The following is an 11,568-nucleotide window of genomic DNA, read 5'->3' on the forward strand; positions in this document are numbered from 1 at the left end:
AAATGATTTAAGGATTATTATTAAAACAACATATCACCAAGAACAAAGTATTTGAGTAGAAACTCTATACATGAAAGCATAAGGAATGAAGGGTAAAGAAAGCACCAACTCTGCTTTAATTGCCAGTCCTATATATTTAGCAAATGTGTTTTGTTAATAGGTTTACAAGCACTCCAACAAAACAAATTAAACAACTGTGGGTCTACCTACAAATAGGCAGCCTGAGTTGAGGTAAGGCAGTGCTTCAATTTCTTTTACCTGGTAATATGTCAAGGGCTTTGTTAAGTGAAGAATCAGGAGATACTTTTTTAAATAATTTTTTTTATTTTGGAATAATTTTACGTTTACAGAAAAGTTACAAAAATAATACCAAGAGTTCCTATACACTCTTACTCAGTTTCTCCTAAAGTTAACATATTATATTGCCAAAGTGTATTTTTCAAAACTAAGGTCAACATCGGTACGTTACTATGAAACTTTGGACTTTATTCCGATTTCATCCATTTTGTACTGCTGTTTTGTTTTGTTTTGTTTTGTTTCTCTCTTCCAGGATTCAATCTAGGATACCACATTGCATTTGGGAGGAAAAGACTCTAATGTCTTATTGCTGAGAGTTAAAAATCAGCTATTTCTGGACAATGCAGCTAATCAGTATTAGATATTAATATGAGCAGGAATAAATATGAATAACATGTCCAAGAGCCACCTGGGCAGACCATAGTGTCAGATTTTTAACTAACTTCAGGGAAAAGTAAACATGATTTTGTAATCAGACATCAATGTCTACTTTATTTAGTTAAAGGTGCTGATTATATCAAGCTCTACCACCACTGCTAGAGTAGTGTGAACTAGTGTGAACGCCTAGAGTTTCCTACATAAAGACATGAAAAGAGGCTGATTTGGTTATGAAAGCTGCCCATTAGGAAAGCTTACCACAGACACAACAGAAAGAAAGCCCTAAATGGTCAACTTATGGATATCAGAAGATAATAATGGATCAAGACCATTGAGCATGCATCAAGATCACCTGGAGGCTTTATTAGAATCCAGATTTATAAGTCCCATCCCCAGAGCCTCTGATTCCATAGCGCCCAGGCATCTGCACTTCTAGCAGATTCCCAGGTGATGTGGATGCTGGGGACTACACTTTGAGGATCACTATTCCAGAACTTCCCTAAGTTAATCTTCATGGATAACTGACTGAAAGAAAAGTAAAGCCATTTTTCTGACAAGGTATAATCATAGGTTCCTGAATTGATATATTGCCTACCTGTTAGATAAGGGATCTATTAAATCTCATTCCAAATCTGTGCAAGGAGTAAATGAGAAAACAAAACAAATAAATTAGTTTCTCACAATAGTTTTGCCAGTCTCTCTTCCTTTCAGGTAATGTAATCATATTTTAAATAATAAAATACCATTTTTAACAACAATAAAATAATTATAGTTTAAAATCAATCACAAATGTTTGGACCAAAACAAGGCTTCTGATTGATAAACAGAAATTAGTGGGGATAAGGGATGTAAGACACATCTTCTTCAATAATACTTCTCAAACTTTAATGTGTTTATGAACCATCTGGGGATCTTTCAGTTGGTCTGGGGGTAAGCCCCAAGATTTTGCATTTCTACTAAAATTCCAGATGATGCCATTACTGTTCCTCCACGGATCATACTTAAAACAGCTCTATAGGGCTTTGGCAAGATTTCAGCAAGTGCAAGATCTTCTAGCACCTAGTGATATCTGGAACTTTCTACCATGTCTCAGTGATGGGCATTATTTAATGCCTTTGACTAAGGCAGATTTTGGGATATGCTGGTCTCTATCCTGAACTCTAGGCTTTAGAATAAAAAAGGAATAATTTTAGGGAGACTAATTCAACAAAATCTCCCTGGAGTGTATTGGAATATAATAGAAACTTTTAGAACCTAATCACTTACTGAGAAGTCCCTTATATAATCCCTACTTCTTCACTCTAGTGTCAGTCTAGTAACAGTAACATAGGGAAAAAATAGGAAGAGTGTCATCCAATTCTGCATTCTGACAGCATCACTACTGCTAATGCTGATCCCATAAACATCTTTAGTTCCTCAGACTGCTCTTCCTCTCCTTACCCTTCCCTTTGCCAAGGAAGCCCTCTTGGCTCTTGTGATGGGAATTCCAAGAAAGCTATTAAATTTCATTATTCCCCCTACATGAAGCTTACCTTTCTTCCAATTTTTTTGTGGAGTCAAAGATTCACATTGTATAGGACCTTACCACTATTACAGTATAAAGGGATAAGGGATGAGGAGCCTTTTTTCTTTATTTCATCTGTTTGCCTTACAGGAAAAAAAAAAAAAAAAACTTCAGAAAAAAATGAAAAAGTTTATTGATTGCCTCAAGGATAAGAGGAGAGTCCTTGAGAAGACATTCTTTTCTACAGTGGGTCAGGAAAAAAGAAAAACTTTGGCCAGAAGCGACAAATGGTATATAAACTTTGACTCTCCCAAGATGCTGCCCTAGGATCCATCATACAGTGAGATGGTGGCTTCCATCCTGCACAACTGAGTAGAGTGGAAGGACTGCCACAAAGCATCCTCAGATTGCCTCCCTAAACAATCTCCCAGAATATATTAAGGCTTTAGGTAAGGTTGCTCTTGTTAACTAATGGGTAGTAATGGAAAAGTAAGTATCCCAGTTTTCAGGGATCCACACATGAAAGAAAATAACTGAGAGATGGCCTAGTCTGAAAAATAGCCCTGGAAAATTTATATCAACAAGAGGCCCTTACCACCCCAAACTCCTCAGTCCCTTAAATTCCAGCCTCCATACCCTTGTGCATTGCAGAGAACCACTATTAGTGACCGGGGGCCAAGAAAGCCCTTACTCAAGTGAAAAACTCAAAGCAACCTAGGGATGAAAGTAAGAAAAACTGTATCCATGACTGTGAGCTTGACAATTTACCAGCACTTCCAGACTTCCCTGATAAAATTAGTAGTAATTTTTTTAAACGTGATTTCTTGAAACTATATAATGAATGTGTCAACTTTTAGAAGATATGCAAAACTCTGTGAACAAATATTTTCCAAATAACCAATGAATGCACGTTGTTATAAAACTACGCATAGGTAAAAGGTCCATTCAAAATGCAAGATAGACCAATAGATTTTAATGTAATAGAACAGGGAAAGCTTGTTGATATTATTTCATATTCCACATTGCAACTAACATCTAAGAAACTTACCACTTCTCACATTTTGATGCAGTATCAAAGAAGAATATTCACAATTATCTGAAAAAGCGCTTAAAAACTCCTCCTTTGTCCTACCACATACTTGTTTGAGGTCAGAGTTTCTTCATATACTTCAACCAAAATGGTATATCACAACAGATTAAATGCAGAGGCAGATATTAATCCAGCTATCTTCTATTAATTATAATATAAAAGAGACTTGAAGAGCTATTTTTAATGCCATTTTTCTCACTTTTTTATTTTGGAAAATATAATCATTTTCTTTGTTTACAGAGGGCAGAAAAAATTGAAAAAGAAAATATAGTAATTTTCACAAAGTATGTAAGTTATCATATAATGGTTTTGATTATATTTAAATAAATGCATATTTAATTTTTTCTCAGTTTTAAGTTCTACATGGCAAATATTAACAGATATAACCCACACAAAAAATAGCTCTTTGGGGGTCCTCAATAATTTTTAATAATGTGCAGAGGTTATAAGACAAAAAATTTGAGAACTAATAGACTAAGCTAAGGACTGCACTTTATTACCTTGTCTTTTAAATATTTGTGTCTCTGGACTAGATGATCTACTCACTACACATAGGTGAATTTCTATGGAAAATATGTAACTGAACTACCAAAAAGGAACTTACAAATATACCTACTCTGGCTCTTTGAAGAAGGCACTAGAAGGTTGTAATTCCAAATTTGTTCTTGATTATACAACAAGATGGCAGTTAAATAACTTCTTTTTTGCACTTCCTAGTGTACTGGTTCTCTCCTCACTGGAGTTCCTTGGGGGCAGGGAGTGGTGCCTTTTTGACTGCCATAGCCAGAGGACAAGAATGACTGAAATATTTGTTTAATGAATAAATCAACAAAATAAATACTTAGACACCAAAAAGTCATTCCAGACTGATATTTAAATTATATTTATGGTTGCTGTATAGTCCTATAGTCAGAAACACCAGCCAGAGGCACCATATACATTCCAAAGATATAAATAGAAGCTCCTTTGATGGACTCATACAACCAGAAATTCTTTTAAGAGATGATATTTTAGTGAAACTGCAATTTGATTGTGGCATCGCTCTTTCTCTGATCAGAAATTTGGATCACCTGAGAAGACTTATGTGGAACTATGCACTTTCTGGAAATATTAACAGGCATAAAAATTCGCATTTATCTAAATGCCTCACCTTATTGGTAGCAATCAAGCTATCTGGAAAATATTTGGAGGATTCTCCTTGCATCCTTTACCATCATGGCCAAGTTTAGGGTCTCCTGAAAAAAGTAAAATGCCTGAAGGAAGTGATTGGAAATTATACCAAAGACATAATCTGAAGACCTGTTGGTTTGCTAATATAATTTTGGTTTCTAAAAAGCCAGCACATGTATTATGTCTGTTTCATAGCATGGAGTATATAGAGATTACTGTATTCAGCATACAATTATTCCCCGGGTTTTCCATATCTGAATAGCACTCCAATTCAGCTTTGGGTGGGAGGTTGTGTGGCTCCAATGTCTCCTCATAAAATTGTATTAATTCTACTCTCGTTGACTTAACTTTTTTTTGTTGTTTTTTTTTTTTTTTTTGAGACAGAATCTCACTCTATCAGCCAGGCTGGAGTGCAATGGCACGATCTAGGCTCACTGCAACCTCTGCCTCGTGGGTTCAAGCGATTCTGGTGCCTCAGACTCCTGATTAGCTAATTTTTGTATTTTTAGTAGAGACGGGGTTTCACCACGCTGGCCAAGCATGAACCGCCGTGCCCAGTCAACTTCAATTTTTTAAATTGTATATACTGAAGGTTTTATATATACACCTTGATGATTTAATATACATATATAGTGAAATAACCATCATAATCAAGCTAATTAACATATCCATCACCTCACACAGCTACTTTTTTATCCCCCTACATTAAGAATGCTTCTACCTTCTTGGCCAGGCTCAGTGACTCACGCCTGTAATCCCAGCACTTAGGGAGGCCCAGGTGAGAGGATCAGGTGATCAGGAGTTTGAGACCAGCCTGGCCAACATGGTGAAACCCCATTTCTACTAAAAAAATACAAAAATGAGCCAGACATGGTGGCATATGCCTGTAATGTCAGCTACTAGGGAGGCTGAGGCAGGAGAATCACTTGAACCTGGGAGGCAGAGGTTGTGATGAGCCAAGATCAGGCCACTGCACTCCAGCCTGGGTGACAGAGCGAGACTCCATCTCGGAAAAAGAAAAAAAAAACAGAGTGCTTCTACCTTCTTAGCCAATTACAAGTTTACAGTACAGCATTTTTAACTATAGTCATCATGCTATAATTAGATCCCTGGAACTTACTCATCTTGTAATGGAGAATCCACATCCTTGCTCAAAATATCCCCATTTTTCTCTCCCCTCAACCTCTACTACTAAACCGCCAGTCTACTTTCTGCTCCTACGAGTTTGACTTTTTTAAGTCCACACAGAAGTAAAATCATACAATATTTGTCTTTCTGTATCTGACTTATTTCACTCAGCATAATGTGCTCCAGGTCCATCCATGTTGTCCCAAAGGGCAGGGCCTCCTTCTTTTTAAGGCTGAATAATGTTCCATTGAATGTACATACCACATTTTGTTTGTCAATTCATCCATTGATGGACACTTAGGTTGTTCTGAAATCTTGGCTATTGTGAATAATGCTGCAATAAATGAGAGTGCAGTTATCTCTTTAAGATCCAGATTTCAATTCCTTTGGATAAATATCCAGAAGTAGAATTACGGGATAATACGGTAGTTTCATTTTTAATTTTTTGAGAAACCTCCATACTGTTTTCCATAATGGCTATACCAGTTTTCATTCCCACCAACAGTGTACCAGTGCTCCCTTTTCTTCACATCCTCGCCAATACTTGTTACCTTTTGTTTTAATAATAGCCATCCATAACACGTGTAAGGTGATAACTCACTGTGGTTTTGATTGCATTTCCTTAATGATAGTGATGCTGAGCACCTTTTCATGTGTCTGGTGGCCATCTGCATGTCTGTTTGGGGAAAATATCTTTTCAGGTAGTTTGCCTGCTTTTTAGTCAGATTATAACAGTCGCCTCCTACCTGAGGGGGACACTTTACCAAGACTTACACTTGATCTGAAACTGCAGATGGTATTCAACCCTATACACACTATGCCAGTCCATTTAAAAACCGAAATGGCTATTTCGTCAGGCAGGGCAGGATGGCATGATATTTCATCATACTACTCAAAATGGTGCAAAATTTAAAACTTATAAATTGTTTATGGCTGGGCGCAGTGGCTCGCGCCTGTAATCCCGGCACTTTGGGAGACCGAGGTGGGTAGATCACGAAGTCAGGAGTTCGAGATCAGTCTGGCTAACATGGTGAAACCCCACCTCCAGTAAAAATACAAAAATTAGCCAGGTGTAGTGGCACACACCTGTAATCCCAGCTACTTGGGAGGATGAGGCAGGAGAATCGCTTGAACCTGGGAGGCAGAGGTTGCAGTGAGCTGAGATCACGCCACTGCACTCCAGCCTGGGTAAAAGGGAGAGACTCTGTTTTAAAAAATAAATTCTTTAATTCCAGAATTTCCCATTTAATACTTTCGACTGTAGTTGACTGATGGCAACTTAGGAAACCATGGCTAACAGGAGACTACTGTATTTGGTTTTTTGTTATTGAATTATATGAGTTCCTTATATATTTTGGATATGTACCCCTTATCAGATAATATGATTTGCAAATATTTTCTCCCATCCCAGCGGTTGCTTTTTTTGTTGATAGTTTTTCCTTTGCTCTGCAGAAGTTTTTGGTTTGAAATAGTCCCATTTAGTTATTTTTGCTTTTATTACTTGTGCTTTTGGTATCATATCCAGAAAACTATTGTCAAGATCAACGTCAAGGAGCTTTTTCTCTACGTTTTCTTCTGGAACCTTTATAGTTTCAGGTCTTATGTTTAATTCTGTAATCCATTTTGAGTTTGTTTTTGTTTATTGTGTAAGAAAAAGGTCCAATTTCATTCTTTTGCATGTGGATTGCCAGTTTTCCCAACACTGTTTATTGAAGAGACTATCTTTTCTCCATTGTGTATTCCTGGCACCCTTGTTGAAGATTAGTTGACTCTAGGGTTTCTTTCTGGGCTCTCTATTCTGTTCTGACAGTCTGTGTGTCTATGTTAAAGGAGAGCTGACATTGTGAAAATCTAATTGACACTATGAATCCCTGTAATAACATTTCAACATACTTCCTGGGTCAGTAAACCCTAGGAAACAAACCTTGTTAGTCATTAAGATAACTTTAAAGAATACAATAAACAAAAAAAAGAACTCTCAGAACTTCTTAGGATAAGTACTTTAAATGCCAACAACAACTCTTGGGTACTAGTGAAGCATCCACAGATGAGAGATTAGTTCTATAATAGTTCTGTTATTTCCACCAGTAGAGTGTAGGGCATAATTCAAGTCAGGAAGCTTTAATTTAATTTATGTTTGTCAAAGCACTATACCACATTGTAAACAAAAGATTTGCCAACCTCCAAACTGGTTATTCCTTATTCTGATGCAATGGATTCATATTTTGTGCCTTTGGAATAGTTTCTGTGATGTAAAGAGTGTAAGTCATATTGTAAAACAATAGGTCAAATTTTCTGAAAAGAATCTTGGTTTGGATCACTGAACTCACCTGGTGCCTAAGAGTTGTATTCCAGCATGCCCCAAATGTCAGAATCAAAACAAATAGGCAAAAAATACTTATTAAGTATTAAAAATAAGTGCTTTATTTTAAAATAACATATACTCTATTGGAAGTGGGCCTGGAAAATAATGGGCAATGAAAGAATTGGTGAGAGAAAGCAAATGGCTGAAATGAACATTGTAAAGCACTCTACAGTGATCTCTATTGTTGTGTCTCATCTTCTAAAATTGTACACTACTAAATGGCAAATATGATGTCTTTTTCTTCCACACTAGTTAGAACAGTCTCTGACATCAATAAATGGTGTGAAAAAAGAAAAATAGTTAGCATTTATTGAGTGTGTCTGGTTCTTTAATATACACTACATTTACTCCTCTCTATACTTCCTATGTGGCAGTATAATTAGCCCCAGTTTATAGATAAATTGAGACCCACAGACATTTTATGATTTAACTGAGATTTTATAGCATCTAAGTGATTGAGTCAAGATCTGAACACAACCCACTCTATTCATTTACAGAGCAGCATTTAATACATATTTGTTTAATTAATCAAAGTTTTTGTGCCTTAAGAATAAGGACTTATTCTGATTATAGAAATCCTTTCATTCAACTCATACAATTGTTATTATAAATACGGCATGAAGAAAAAAAGGAAGTCTAAGTTAAGGAGTTAATGATCTCATTTGTATGGTGCTTCTAAATAAATTTAACACTGTTATCTAAATCTATTTTGGAATTGTTTTGTGTTCTTATGAGAAAAGGAAATATTGTATGTAGGGAGATAAATGTTATGGTTAGAAGAGACTTTCAAAATATATTTTCAGTCTGTGTTTCCAGGATAGAGATTTACTTATCCCCTCCTTCTTCTTCTCCCCTTCCTCTTGCTCTTTTCTTTCTTTATTTTTAAGACAGGGTCCTTCTGTCACCCAGGCCGGAGTGCAGTGATGCAATCACAGCTCACTGCAATCTTGAACTCCTGGGTTTAAGCTATTCTCCCACCTTGGCCTATCAAAGTGTTGGGATTACAGGCATGAGCCACAGCCCCAGGCCTCCTCTTCCTTTTTGACTGGATTACCCCCCTTTAAATAAACTGTATACAAAATTTTATGGTTTTGGTTTTTCTCTTTTTTCTTTTTTTTTTTTTTTTTGAGATGGAGTCTCACTCTGTCGCCCAGGCTGGAGTGCAATGGCACCATCTCAACTCACTGCAACCTCCACCTTCCAGGTTCAAGCGATTCTCCTGTCTCAGCCTCCTGAGTAGCTGGGATTACAGGTGCCCGCCACCACACCCAGCTAATTTTTGTATTTTTAGTAGAGATGGGGTTTCACCATGTTGGCCAGGCCGGTCTTGAACTCCTGGCCTGAAGTGATCCACCCACCTCAGCCTCCCAAAGTGCTGGGATTACAGGCTTGAGCCACCATGTCCAGTGAAATTTTATGATTTACTGCAGCCAAATCTACATGTCAGTGATTTTAGAACTCAACACTATTTTTTTTTTGTATTATATAACTTAAATCCAATTTTGGATCTAAACATAATGATTTTAAGTTTTTTAACAACAATTTTCAACTTGTGGTCTAATAGCAGGTTTGGATGGGGCTTGCGTTCTGGAAGACACAGTTTTGATGCTTTTAATAATCTGCTATTGTTAAACAGAACTTGAATGGGTGAAAAATGAAATATGGACAAAAACATATTGGATTCTCAAAACACTAAATATAGATACTGGTACATAAAATTTGAAATTAAGGCAGATTCTGGAAAACTCACTCTTAGGAGTAAATTGAAAGGGATTTTTTTGTTGCTATTTGGTAAGCATTTCATAAAATTGAAATGAAGAATACAGCAAATTTAACCACTAGGAAAACACTTTCTTCACTTGCCTTCCATGACATTCTACTCTCTTGATTTTCTCTTCTCCTTCTTCTTTGCCGGGTCCTCCTTTTCTTTCCATCTCTTCACGCACAACTCCTCCAGGGTTCAGTCCTTGATCTTCTTTTTTCAGTTTTCTATCTATACTCATTCTAATGGTTTGAAATACTATCTGTGTGCCAATGACTCCCAAATTTTGATCTTCAACCCACACCTCTCTCTCCTGCTTCAGAATCATACATTCCAACTAACTAGTTGACAACACCAATCAGATCACTAAAAAGTATCTCAAAGTTAACACTGAGAACTGAAATCTTGATCTTACCTCTCAGATTTGTTCCACCTGAACTTTCCCTCATTTCACCTGATGGTAACTCCATCCTTTGAATCACTCAAGTCAAAAGTCTTGGAGTCACCTTTTACTCTTTCATGTCCTCCATTCAGTTCCATCAGTAAGTTTACCATACAGCAAAATAACTTCTCAACCACCTACACAAGACTTACCCTGGTTCAGGCCACTATCATTTCTTCCTTTCTTCCACACACCCCATCCCTGCATAGGCTCTTCTCAAAAGAAGATTCTGAATGATGCTTTTACTTTATTTTTATTTATTTTTTTGAGAGGGTCTCACCCTCTCACCCAGGTTGGAGTGCAGTGGCACCAACATGGCTCATTGCAACCTAGCCTTCCAGGTTCAATGGATCCTACTGCCTCAGCCTCCTACGTAGCTGGGACCACAGATGTACACCATGCCCAAATATATATATATTTGGGGTCTCACAGTGTTGCCCAAGCTGGTCTTGAACTCCTGGGCTCAAGCAATCCTCCTTCCTTGGCCTCCCAAAGTGCTAAAATTACAGGCATGGGCCACTGCAACAGCCTGATTCTTTTAAGATGTTAAGATCATACCATTCTTTACTTCAAAATTCTATAAGAGATCTGCATCTCATATAAAATAAACGCCAAAGTCCTTAGAAAACTACACCACCTGTCCAATCTCAACCCTTCTTGCCTTTCCTGGCTTGCTACTGACTAGGAGCATTGGAGCTGGCTGTTTGCTTTGCCAGGACAGCTTTTCTCCTTGATAACCAGCTTTTCTCAGATTAACAGCTCTTCCCTCAGATAACTAGTTTATCCCATTACTTCCTTCAAATTTTGGCTCAATATAACGTTTTCAACGAAGCCTACTCTGAGAATCCTATTTAAAATTACAACGTACTTTGAAAGTCCAGGGCGGACCAATCACCTGAAATCAAGAGTACAAGACCAGCCTGGCCAACATAGTGAAACTTCATCTCTGCAAAAATACAAAAATTTGCTGGGCGTGGTGGCACATGTCTGTAGTCCCAGCTACTCAGGAGGGGTTGCCAGTGATTGGCGATCGTGCCACTGCACTCCAGTCTGGGTGTCAAAGCAAGGCTCCATCTCAAAAAGACGAATGTCTCTTCATCTTCTTTTATCCTGTTCTTTTTTTTTTCCATACCACGTCTTACTCTGTAGCTCACCATAATTATTTGTGTGCTCATTTTAGGTTTCCCTCACGTAAAACGTAAACTAATCCCGGCATGGTTTTTGTTGTTATTATTCCATTATTTTGAGGGCTGGGCACATTGATGCGCAAGGAGTGCCCAAACTCATCATCTCACTCTTTATACAGCTGAGCAAACTGCCTAAAGTTTCCTCAAGCCTCATCTTTACTATTTTCTTAAATGGCTAAAACTCACAAAAGCCGTCTACAGTTTTAAATACTTTGCGACCCCGGAAGTAAAAGGTACGGGTTCAC

The sequence above is a fragment of the Rhinopithecus roxellana genome, chromosome 12 (genome assembly GCF_007565055.1).
Source record: "Rhinopithecus roxellana isolate Shanxi Qingling chromosome 12, ASM756505v1, whole genome shotgun sequence".
Classification (NCBI taxonomy): domain Eukaryota; kingdom Metazoa; phylum Chordata; class Mammalia; order Primates; family Cercopithecidae; genus Rhinopithecus; species Rhinopithecus roxellana.